At 45.8% G+C, this 12,131-nt stretch overlaps 1 long non-coding RNA gene across 1 annotated transcript; it reads right to left on the bottom strand.

Moving 5' to 3' along the window:
• Nucleotides 1–1,499: 1,499 nt before the first annotated feature.
• LOC126635724 (uncharacterized) lies at nt 1,500–11,876 on the bottom strand. The gene is made up of 6 exons (XR_007627767.1): nt 11,703–11,876; nt 10,895–11,474; nt 10,445–10,532; nt 6,340–6,408; nt 4,539–4,647; nt 1,500–2,224 (listed from the first exon to the last, which is right to left on the bottom strand). It is a non-coding gene; the product is annotated as an uncharacterized LOC126635724 (long non-coding RNA).
• Nucleotides 11,877–12,131: the final 255 nt, after the last annotated feature.

Below are 12,131 nucleotides of genomic sequence, written 5' to 3'. Positions count from 1 at the left end.
CCTGGCTGGGCCCCGCGGGGTTAAAGCGCCGCCCCACCCCGCTGCCATTGGCCGGGCGGTTGCCGGGAGACCTCCGGCGGCACCTGCTCCGCGCCCGCCGGGGTGGCCCAAGCTCGGCTCGGGCACGGCAACGCCTCAGGCACCTGTTGGCGGCCCCGAGGGCGGGGTGGGGCCTCGGGCGCGGCTCCCTTAGCGCCGGTGGGGGAGGATGAGCGAGGGCACCACTGGTTTGGCTGCGGGAGGTGCCCGCGGGGTCTGGGCCCGCCGTTGCTGCGCGGCCTGGAAGGTCATTGCCTCTCACAGTTCCTTTGGGCCACCTGTACCAGTGCCTTACAGTACCCTCACAGTAAAGAGCGTCTTACTAACATCGAATCTAAATCTCTCCTATTTCAGTTTAAACCCAACCCGTGTCTCCTATCTGCCTCTATAAAACGTCACTCTGTCTTTTAGAAACTCCCTTCCTGTCTTCATAGTAGAGGTCCTCCAGCCCTTTGATCATCTTGTGGCCTCCTCTGCACCCACTCTGTCAGGGCAACGTCTTTCCTGTGCTGAGGACTCCAGAGCTGAATGCAGTGCTCCAGGTGGGCTCTCACGACGGCAGAGGAGAGAGGGACAATCAGCTCCCTCGACCTGGAGCTGTGGTGTTTTTGATAGAGCCCACATAGGGTTGCCCTTCTGGGCCGTGAGCACACACTGATGGCTCATGTCCAGCTTTTCATCCACGAGAATCCCTAAGTCCTTCTCTACAGCTGTTCTCAATGGGTTATTCTCCCAGTCATTTATCACAAGTATGCCTCTCTGTGGAAGACCTCACCTATCTGACAGCCTTCTCTGTGTCTGGGAGTGATGGTGGAGGAGCACCAAGATACCCAGTCTGGCATGTGCCTTATTGCCCAGAGAACATCAGTTAAACTGTTCAACATCACACCACTAAATATGTGATGATACGTGATGTGTTGCCTTTTCCAAATTTGACCCTCTTCATCCTAATATATTTCCAGGTTAGTAAACAATAATTTTCAATATTATCAACCCTATTCTGTTATGGGTTTTGTGTTCTTGTTTGTTTTGTTTTGTTTTGTTTTTTTTAAGATGAGGTCACCAGAACAAGTTCTGCTGAGGGGGAAAAAAAGTTCTAATTCAGTTTTAATTCCTAGTGATTAATGAGTATTTAAAGACTGTTCACCTCCATTCTCTGTACCCTTACCTTTAATGGTCCAATATTCTCTTTAGCTCTGAGGAGAATACTCTGTTGGAGGACTCAGAGCACACATCACAGACATCTAAACAAAGTAAAGGTAAGGGATTGTGGATTATTCTCATCATTTCTTCAGAAGCTAGGGTGTTATAGATGAGATCACAAAGTAATAAAACAATTATTGACAGGAAAGAGGCTTAGAATGCAGTAGACAGAATGGCTATTATGACTGGAAAGACACCATCACAAAGAAATCACAGGAATCAGGATATAAAATACTTATTTTTAATACATTATAATTACACACTCTTTCTTAAAGTCAGTTATCCACCCAAGTTGGTAAATTTTGATTTTTTTTTTAATTTTTTTTTTTCTGTATAAGAAATTGGTAACACAGGATACAGGAAATACATTAACATTTTCACTCTTAGGGTCACCAAGTGGACATGCAATAAGGGATGGAATTGTGAAGGAAAACGAGCCTTGTAGGTTTTCTTGTCACAAAAGTAGCTGTGATAAATCTCCTTACATCTCTTCCATGCTGCTTGCTCTGAGTCCAGATTCCTTTTCATTCAACATTTCTGGTTTTCAAAGGTCAACTTGAGAATGGAAAAATGCCAAATAAAGTCAAAGTCAGCCTTCCAAAATTCTCAAAAAAATTTAACTCCCAGAAATGAAATATGCTCCTGTCCTATATGTAGGAAGTAAAGTTATTTCTCTCGTTTATGGGCAGACTATAACAATCTCTCCAGGCAGACGAAAGAGATCATGGGGCTGGTAAACTGACTGTTTCTTGCTGTGTTGGAAGCACATTCTGTCAGCTTGCAGAAATACTGGTTATTGTTTTGGCTCTTATTACCTTTGCAAAAACACGAATAAACATTTTTAACAACTAAATTCTTTTTACTGTTATTTAGGCCATAGGAAATCATTCCTTGCAGTGCAGAAGAAAACTTCCATTTTATGACCCAGTTTATTTGCAGAGACTTTGGACCTTTATACTGTAGCTTTGCTGCAGGTGCACTCCTAGGAGAAAGCAGAGTTACCCAGAATATATGTTAGTGATAATGGCAAGCGGGACAACAGACCTTGTTCATAGAAAGGATTAAGCTCCTGAGGTTTAAAAGATAATACAAAGAGTGGGTGGTGCTGAATTCCCTTTGTCCATTTGATCTTAGCAGCTGTTCCTGAAGCTGATGCTATTCAAAGGAGAACTCTCCCAAGCACTCTGCTGTGCATCCTGGATCGGGTTTGGTTATGTTTTTTTAAAAGGCTGGCCAGGAAAGGAAAAGTCTTTGGGAGATACATTCAGGTGAGAGGAAATTTTACCTTATGGAAAAATGTAGCCCAACACAATCCTTCATTGATAATACACCAGTTTGGTATATCATAGTCTTTGTAAACTACAGTGAGAAGTAAGACACACCTTTCTAACGTGGTTTGTAACAGGTGTTCATAAGTAGGATTTTGGTATAGGGAAAGAGGGATGTCATTGCAAGTTTGGGGTCCTAAGGGATACAGTAAAGGATAACATCAAATATTTCTGTGCTCTCTTGAGTAACATCATAAATATCCTGTAGTGGATGTCAGGTCTTTGACAGTAACCCAGATTTTAAGAGTACAATTCCTTAAACAGTTTTTTCCTTCTTTACTTGGGTTTGCTTTAATCTAATTGAAAGAATTATGTGCAGAATCCTTTCATTTCGCTTTATAATTCAGCAGTTTAAAACGCCTAAACAACTTGTGTTATTTCGTAGCTGTTCCACTCTGCCATATAGGCAATTATTCTTGAAATTAGTTTTAGTTCCATTTCTTTAATAAACGTATTTTATAGAATAAATTATTAGAGAAATTTTGAAGATTTATTTATAGTTTTTCTTTGTAATTCTTTGCTAAAAAGTGGGATTAATAATTATAACAGGAAAAATATTAAAGAACCAGAGGAAACTAGTTGCTTTGTGAAATGAGATATACAAAATACCTCTGAAAACTTAAATTCAAGTTGGATTAAACTATAACATGAACAGTAGGGCAAACAGGGTCCTACAATTCAGAAAGAGGTGGACTGATTCACAGTCTGTTTGCATTTCAATTCAAACTCATCTTCTTAGGTATATTCAAAAATGCTGTTTGCTGGAGTGGTTTCTATAGCAGTGTCCTCCTTGATTACAAATCAGCAGGGCTGACAAACACTGGACTTGCAGAAGCTCATTAAAACGTCTGATCCTGTTATTCAGTAGGCCAGTGGCAGCCTGTGACTCCTTCATTGTCATTTGGTGTAAGAACAGTGTCTCGACAAAGCCCAGCTCATGGGGCTTTCATGTCTCTTTGTGGAGATGCATAAAAATAACCTCATAAGCCAGGCTGTGGGTTGTGCTGTGCACTACTAAGCGCTTTAAGGTTTGCTCTCGGTTCTAGCTCACACATTAGAAGCTCCAGTCACGCACTGATCTTAACAGATATCTCTGGAGCCCATTGGAGGCTCCAAAGATGCAGAGACCTATAGTAGGATACAGGACTTTACATACTTAAGCCCACCTGTGCAATTCAGTCACTCCTCTACCTCCAGTGCCCCAGTACATGAGAGTCTCTTGACTCACTATTTAAAAGACATTCAACTTTTGTCCAAAAGTTTCCTCTGCTCTTGCACTTGGACTGTGAGACTTCAGGCTAATTCCTGACAGATTAAAAAAAGTAGAGAAGAAGATGCTTATCTGTCCCCAGGGGTTTGACCAAGGACACCAACAGTCACAAAAATGTCCTTGGAATGACATGGTGTTACCTGTCAGAGCATCCCCCACCCACATCATTATGCTGAACCAGAGCCATGGAAAGCAAACTAAGCATCAGGGATCCAAGGTGGTGCAACACAAAAAGGATGATGACTCAGCAGAAAAGAAACTACAGCCAAAACTTTTGAACAAGAGTGCCTCAGGGTGAGTGACAAGATGCCAACTAAATCACGGGTTGTCACTGTTTCACTGCTCCTCCCCAAACATGTCTACACAGTTATGCTTTTGCACAAGTCCTGGTTTTTATTGTACCCTAGTCTGAGTCAGTTCAGCCCATTAATTCTATTTATTACAATTTTTTTGTTGCAGGGCTAGTGTTCCAACAGCTTAGCAAGTGAATTGTTTCACGGATGGTTCCACATATGCTAGAGCCAGTGTAAGACAATCCAGGAGAGGAGAGAGGGGAAAGAAAGAATGAGGAGAAGAATGGGACTCCCCAGATCTAATGTCAATGAGGCCTTAGATACTAATCCCTCTCAGGGAGCTACACCAGCACATGTCTCTCTCTGCAACCTTATTTCTGGTGAAAGATGGGAGCATTTATTTACCTCATTTAACTATCTCCACATATGATAGGCGTACCATAGGCACTCAGATTTTCCTTCCATTCTGGGAGGCAGGCACCAGGTAAGCTTTCATTGGATTTACACCAAGGACCTGTGGAGGAGGGTAGAACATCAGATGGCTACAAAGCCTCCAGCAACTCAGGTTCCCTTCTGAAATTGTTGAGACTGTTAATGGTTCAAGAGACCTCTCATGAGGTAAGGAGCAACACAGACAATGCCATTTAGTTCAACTGTGTTGAAGGGTTTCAGTGGTGCAGATACTTCATGACAAATTTTGATGTTAGTAGCAATAGCAACTCATAACATGAAACAATTGTTCACGTGTCCTGTACTACACATGCACCATCTTCAGAGAATATGTGCAGTATTTTGCATACCTGTTTCAATCTCCATTTGAAAAAACTACGTAGAAATTTGTTCAACATCTCACACTCATAAAATACCCCTATAGGCAGGGCTAAATGTCACTGAATCCTGTGCATTTAACTGCTCTCCTTCACTAGGATAGCTGCTGAGATAGTTGTGCTAATGCCATTACCAAACACTAAGGCACTTCGAAGTGTTTGACATTGATGCAGTGTGTTTGTAAAGGACAAAGAGCAAAAAGTAGCACCGAAAAAATAAAGAGAAGCTCCCACAGCTCTTGAAAAGCAGGAAAATAGCATTTCAGAAGAAAGCAGTGAATGAAGAGTGTAATATGGTGTCCACAAGAACAGTGTGTGGTTTATCTGATTTCTTCCCCGTCATGAAAACAAGACTTCTTCTATTGTCTGCAAATAAACAAACCTGTGTCATAGTTCAGCACTCCAAAATAAGCACAGAACCCCAGACTCTGAAGGCTTATCAGAGAAAAGGGAGCAGAAGTGGTGTTAATTTTAAACATGTGAGAACTAAGGCACCAAACTATTAAGTGTATTTTCACAGAAATCCATTCCACAGCCAAGGGCTGTAATTTGTTTTCTTAGCTCAAATTTCAGATAATTAGAACATTAAATTTCAATAGAAATATGCCACTGACACACCAAACACTTGAAAAGCCATTAATAATTACAAATCTAACAGCTTATTTTCTGTGGAAAATTGCGCATAGTGGTGGTATTTAAACTCTCCTCTTTGAGGTAGTAGGTCAGTCAGAAGATGACAACTTTAGTTCAGTGGAACAGTAGTGGCATCCAGTGGTCAGTCAGCAATATCAAAGCACTGATTTTACAGGGTTTCACTGGGATACTGTGGTTTGCTTTTACACCTCATAGTCTGTCTGTAATTGTCTTTTTTTTTTTTTTTTAATTGTGTTGTGGTAGATAATATTTCTTCTTGAAACAAGGGTGTATTTTCACTGCCATAGAAAGAGTGGAATATATTTTTTGAAGTCCAATAGTTAAAATGTTAATTCTCCAAGGCCCAACTTTCAGTCGGCAAGTAACTATAAGGAGGGCACAGTCAGCCTTGGTGTGAACACATTTGATCTAAAGTCCTCTTCTTGTGAGGAACGAGGTCAAACAAACAGTAATACATCATTGCAGTTATCCTCTGTGTTTTGTTCCTCTGACTGTCTAGAGGAAGATTTGTGTGCAGCTTTAAAAATCACGAGAAGTAATACTTTGGTTGCCATAAATCCTTGGATTTTTGATCTGTCACTGAAGTCAGTTGCATCATGTCTCCTTACTAGCCATCATTTATATTAGGAAATATCATTGTCTTGTGTAGCTTTATACAATTTCTTCCTGACTAAAAGCAAGTTCTAAGAGAATATGATTTGTCATATTTGGTTTTAGAATCTCACCTTTAAATTGTGGATTGGGAGCTTCCATTCAAACCAGGCTAATCACCTTAATGCCCACTGCATCTCCTCCTGCATTGGAAAGAAAGGGGGTGTTCACTCCAGTAGAACTCTGAGTAGCTCACTTACATCCACCTTCTGTTACTGCGTTGAGATTTCAGCCAAACTAATGAACCTAACCCAGATTCAGTAATGACAGATTTTTTTGCTGCAATCTCAGTCCTGCAGGAAACACAATATTGTAACTGAGATCCTGTGATATCTAGGTAAAAAAATGCAATAAAATTACACTAAAATTTTCTAACAAGAATAATATTTTTTCCACTCAGATATACTCCTGACAATTTAAATTTAAAAGTTTAGAGATTCATTCAGGGCACTTGGGTTTGAGTTGTGTATCTTCACAGTCGTAATATATTTGCACATCAGCGAAGGGGAAAATGAAATACTTATAATCCTAGATTCAGACCTCTGCAGTGTAGATATTGATATACCATCCACGATTCTCACACGTAATTGTGAATGATCTGAATAGTTTATCTTTCTGATTTCCACCTTAAAAACTAAATTCTGTTTTTACTTTCAATGAAAGTAACAGCATAAAATATGTATTAAAGCTTCCCATCTGCCTGTGTTGATAGCATTCATATCTGGCCTAAATATAAGTCAAATGTAAGTTCTATACTGTTTAGCCCATTTCAGATTTATACATTATCTTAACAAAATTTGTGGTGCTTATCAAATACAAAAATACAATTAGTTATAATCAGGTGTTATGACATCTGACAGAGAGAAACTAAGTGAAGTTCTCTAAGTAGTTTGCTATGCTATAATTTAATTATATGGCGGTCAAGAGATGATAACAAAACAGGAGAACTGCAACACAAAAAACAATGCGCACCAGCGCCACCCAGCGAACAAAACCGACCACTGCAACTGGGGGGGGGAGTCAATGAAAAGCCTGCTAACTTGTGGACAATCAGAACTACACCAAAAATGACAACTGATTACTAAGCAATTAATTAGAAATTAATTACCTAAACTACCCAACCAATAAAGTAATTAACCAATGAATCAATGAAGTATTTAACTGATTAGCCACTTAAAAAATTAACTGATTAACCAATTAACTAAATAATTAAGTAACAAACCAATGAACCAATTAAAGCCATGAAGCGAGTAACTAATTACCTAATTAATTTCCTAATTACTGTTACACATAGCAGCAACTAATCAGTTGCAGATGACCCACACCCCACTCCACTCTGCAGTACTAATTAATAGTCCATTAGTTAGCAATTAATTAATTAATTTTTTCACCTTCCCACAACAAATCCCACCTGTACACAGATCCACTGGAAAATGGCAATTGTGCAGCCAATTACATCATTAAATAATGACATTTTCCAATTATCGATTGTGTTTCACTCCTCAATTAATCCTGTTAGTAATAAATTTAAGTAATATCCACACTTCTAGTCTGTTTTGCCCATTAAGTAAGTGACCTCTCCCGGCTGTTACCGCAACTCATAAATCTTTAGCTGGTTTTTTTCTCTCCTCTGTGTAGTTGCAGAGGGAGAATGAGAGAATGGCTTTAGTGGGTACCTGGCATTTGGCCATGGGCAATCCACTACAGTTGGCCAGATAAGGCATGAACATATTTCTGAGTTCTGGAGTGTCTTGAAACCTTTTTCAGTTCCACGTCAGCCCCTGTTTGTGAGCCTGAGCATTGGTTTGGGGGTTCAGGAGCCCGAGGGGCTGAGCTCGGGGGTGTGTTTGCAGCTCTGCCAGGGCTGGAGCTGATGCAGCGCCGGGGGAGAGCCTGGAGCTGGGCTGGGCCATGGGACAGACGCAGGGGAGCTGGGGGAGGGTTTGGGACTCCCTGGAGGGAAAGAGGGGCTGGTTGGGCTGGATGGAGCCACAGGCTCATGCTCGTGGGCAGATGCTTGTCCAGGGCGCTGGGATCCGGTTCAAACTCCAGTTGCCCTCATGCCCAGAGATGCAGGGTCTGAGGGATTGGACTTCCCTGTGGCTTTGCAGGAGACAAAGGGACAGCCACAGCTTCTCTGTGCCAGGCCACCTCCCCACCCTCCCAGGGTGAGCGGTGGGCACAGGGCACATCATTAATGCCCATGGGGATGGTGCTTTCTGGGGGAAGAGCAGCTGATGGATGTCCCAAGTCCACTTGCTGTCCCCGGGACTGATTTGCACAGGACAAATCCTCTGGCAGGAAGGGGTTTTGTTCCCTGTAATGGTATTTGCCCAGTGTCTCCCTGTGGACAGGGCCAGGCTAGGGATAGGCACAGGTAGCTGTCAGCAGTCTCTGCTCCAAAGACAGTTCTGGGCTCCTGGGCAAGCTGCCTCTGGCACTTGGTTTACCCAGGAGAAATTAAGGAATTGCTCGTGGCAGTTTGGAGATTAAGGTATCCCAAAGAGAAGTAAAGAACAAACATTCCTGGAAGAGCCCTTGGGATCTGCTGAGCTGAACTGAGAAGGGCACATTATCTGCAGTGCAAACACAGGACAACCTCCAACACAAAGCACACACTGTCAAGTGGGGGGTGAAAGCAGCACTTGGACAAAACTCCACTCTCCTGGTTCTTTTCAGGGACTCTGAAGCTGATGAGCCCAAACTGTCCCCAGTGGTCTGGAACAACAGGATGTTTCCAGGGATGATGCACTGGAAGCACAGTCCCAGCAGATGCTGCCAGACACACAGAAGCACAACTGGAGCTCATGGCTGGAGCTGGGAAGGGCTACAAGGAGGACACAACCCCCAGATGTGGGGGCCTCAGCAATGACAGCAACAAATTCCCAGGCTGGAGGGAAAACAGAGGGACAAAGGCTGGCAGTGCCCACGGGATGGGCAGGTTTCCCTTCTGCTCCCTGTGGTGCCACAGCCCGGCAGGAAATCTCCGGTGGGGGGGGCGGGGGGGGCGGGGGCAGAAAACCTCAGCAGGCAACAAAAGGCAGCAGCGTCTGTCACCCTGACCCTCCTCAAACTCAGCCTGTGGGCCCAAACCTCACCTCTCCAGGGAAACACTGCCCTTCCCAGCGTCAGTCTGGAGCACAGCCCTCACTCTCACCTTCCGCATGCTCCCAGGCTCACCCCACATTCCGCACAAGGGGCCAAAGGCCACTTGGGCTGGGGCTCTCTCTGTCTCTGCAGCCACCAGGGCGCTCCAGCACGGACAGCCTGGACCCAGAGCAGATCCCTCGGGATTTGCCAGGAAGAACAGGAGTTCCTTGTTTTCCTTAACACTCTGGGACTACAGGACCCAATCTTTGCAACCAAGTGACAGTAGAGATGTTATTAATACTTAAACCTCTCCCCCATGGTTCTGTCTCAGAGAACTGGGCCAGCCCTGAGCTACTCCTATGTGCCTGTAGAGCTTTGGGGAGGGACAGGATGATGTCCCACTTATGCTTCGAAACATTCCAGAGGAGGAAAAGCCACTTCCCTTCTCTCTCTCTGACTCAGCACCAAAGCAGTCCTGTAGGACAACGTGGATTATGCACAGAAGGCCTGAATCAGTGTGGGAAAAAAAACCCTAAATAAGCCAAAGCACCCCAAATTTCAAGATAAAAACACGCTGCTTCCATAACAGGAGCACACAAAACTTATTGAAGCCAGAGAGGAAATTACAAACAAAAAACAAAACAAAACAAAACAAAAAAAAAAAGAGATGCTTTGCACTGATATACTCTCTGCTTGATCATTCCAAAGGAAATTCTCCACAGATCATAAGCCAGTACCAAGAATTTTTCCTCTGCTGAAAATTAATGACTTGGGTTTCTGCTGCTGGGCTGGACATGTCCATGGAGGGTTCAGGAGTCTGGTGGGTTGTTTGTGGCTGATCCTGACCAGCCCAGGCCAACTCCAACCACCTCCCCCTTGCTGCTCCATCCCACACCCGGGTTGTCCTTCCTTACGAATCCACGGAGCAGGTTTGCTCCACCCTCTGTTCCCAACCACAGCTCTCCAGCCCGAGTCCCAGCTCCCAGAGACACAAACTAAACACACCCAAGGCAATGGTTCCATCGGCTCCTGGCATTCCGAGCTCCCCCTTCCCTGGCATGCTCATGCCAACACTCACAGCAATCTCACCTCAGCCCACAGGCTCTCTGTCCTCTGAGGGAAACACAGCCCGGTGGGACACAGCTCTGGCACCGCCTTTCCTCTCATCCCTGTTCTCCTGCAAAGCCACAGGGAAATCCAATCCCTCAGACCCTGCATCCCTGGGCACGAGGGCAACTGGAGTTTGAGCGGATCCCAGCGCCCTGGACAAGCGTCTGCCCACGAGCACGAGCCCGTGGCTCCATCCAGCCCCCCTTTCCCTGCAGGGAGTCCCAAACCCTCCCCCAGCTCCCCTGTGTCTGTTCCACGGCCCAGCCCAGCTTCAGCCCTGGCAGAGCTGCAAACACCCCCCGGGCTCCTGAACCCCCAAACCAATGCTCAGGCTCACCCATGGGGACCCGCCCGCCCCTCTCAGCACAGCCCAACCCCACAGCTCTGGGACCCCACCGTCACCCGGCCCTTCGCCCCTGTATAAGTTACCAGCAATGCCTTAAAGGAATTGAAGAAGCCAATTTACAGTAGCAAGCAAATTTATTAATAAGCGGTAGATAGACAATCGGCACACGCAGGGAGGGCGGGGGCTGTTTAGAACAAAAGAAAGTTCTCTCACAGCTCGCCGCCGCCCCCCCAAGCTCTCAAACTTCCCCTTTTGAACCCTCCGGGTTCCCGTCCAGACATGCTCAGTACATAGGTTCTTATCCATACATAGTCTGGGGCATGTGCTTTTTGCACATGCTCAGTTGCAAAGTTTTCCCCATGCATGTTCCTGGGCTGTGTTACCGGCGTCCGTGGTCTGGGGGTTTCTTTGTGGGCCGGGGTCTCTGTGATGAAGATTTTTAGTCTTCCTCGATGTCCGCAAGATGAACCCGGCTTGGAGCATGCGCCTTTAATAGGTATTTTTCCTCCCCTTCCAGTCTTATATAAATCACTTTGACTCCTTGTTTAGAGGAAGCTTCTCATTGTCCCCAGCTGGTGTAGTTCAATTACACTGCCAGACTTCCCTCCCCCCTTCCTTATCAGCCTCGGGAACAAACGGCAGCTTGTTAGAAGCAGTTAACAGCTATGTGGGAAATACACACGGAAATCACATATCAATGTCCTGAAGTTTTACTAAGCTTAACAAAAAAAAAGAATCCTCTTTAAAATATAGTTTATTACAGCCCCTGCCTCTCCACCCTTCCCAGCACACACGGCAAGGACCAGCCCGCAGTGGGAAAAAGAGCCCTTGCCCAGGGAGCAAACGCCAACAGCCAGGAGAAGGGAAACGTGTCCCTCTGACTCGACTCACCTCACCCCACGGGCGCCCCGCCGGGCCCCGCTTACCCCGGGGACGATCTCCTGGAGAGCCTGAAGTTGTCTCTGCCGCCGCGTGCGGCTCCCAGGGGAGATCCCGACAACACCGGCCGGGCCCGGCGGGACCGAACAGAGACGTCACGTGAGGGGAGCGGAGCACCGCCGGGGGCCTCGGGCCACCGCCGGGGCTGCGCGCACCGGTGCCTGCCGCCTCCCACGAGCCTGCCGCCCGCGCCCGGCGCCGCCGAGCGCCCTGCCCTGTCCCCCGAGCGCCCCGACCCGTCCCCACAGCGGGAAGCACAGCGACGAGACGGCGCTGCGAGCGCGGGGTGGAGCTCGGAGACGGATTGGAGGTCAGGCAACATGATAGACGCCTCTCTACAGCAGAGGGGGTGGGGGCCTCGCGCCGCCATCTTTGGTGTTG

The sequence above is a fragment of the Myiozetetes cayanensis genome, unplaced genomic scaffold (genome assembly GCF_022539395.1).
Source record: "Myiozetetes cayanensis isolate MyiCay16 unplaced genomic scaffold, myiCay2020 scf12, whole genome shotgun sequence".
Classification (NCBI taxonomy): domain Eukaryota; kingdom Metazoa; phylum Chordata; class Aves; order Passeriformes; family Tyrannidae; genus Myiozetetes; species Myiozetetes cayanensis.
This window is presented reverse-complemented; position numbering and strand designations above follow the sequence as displayed.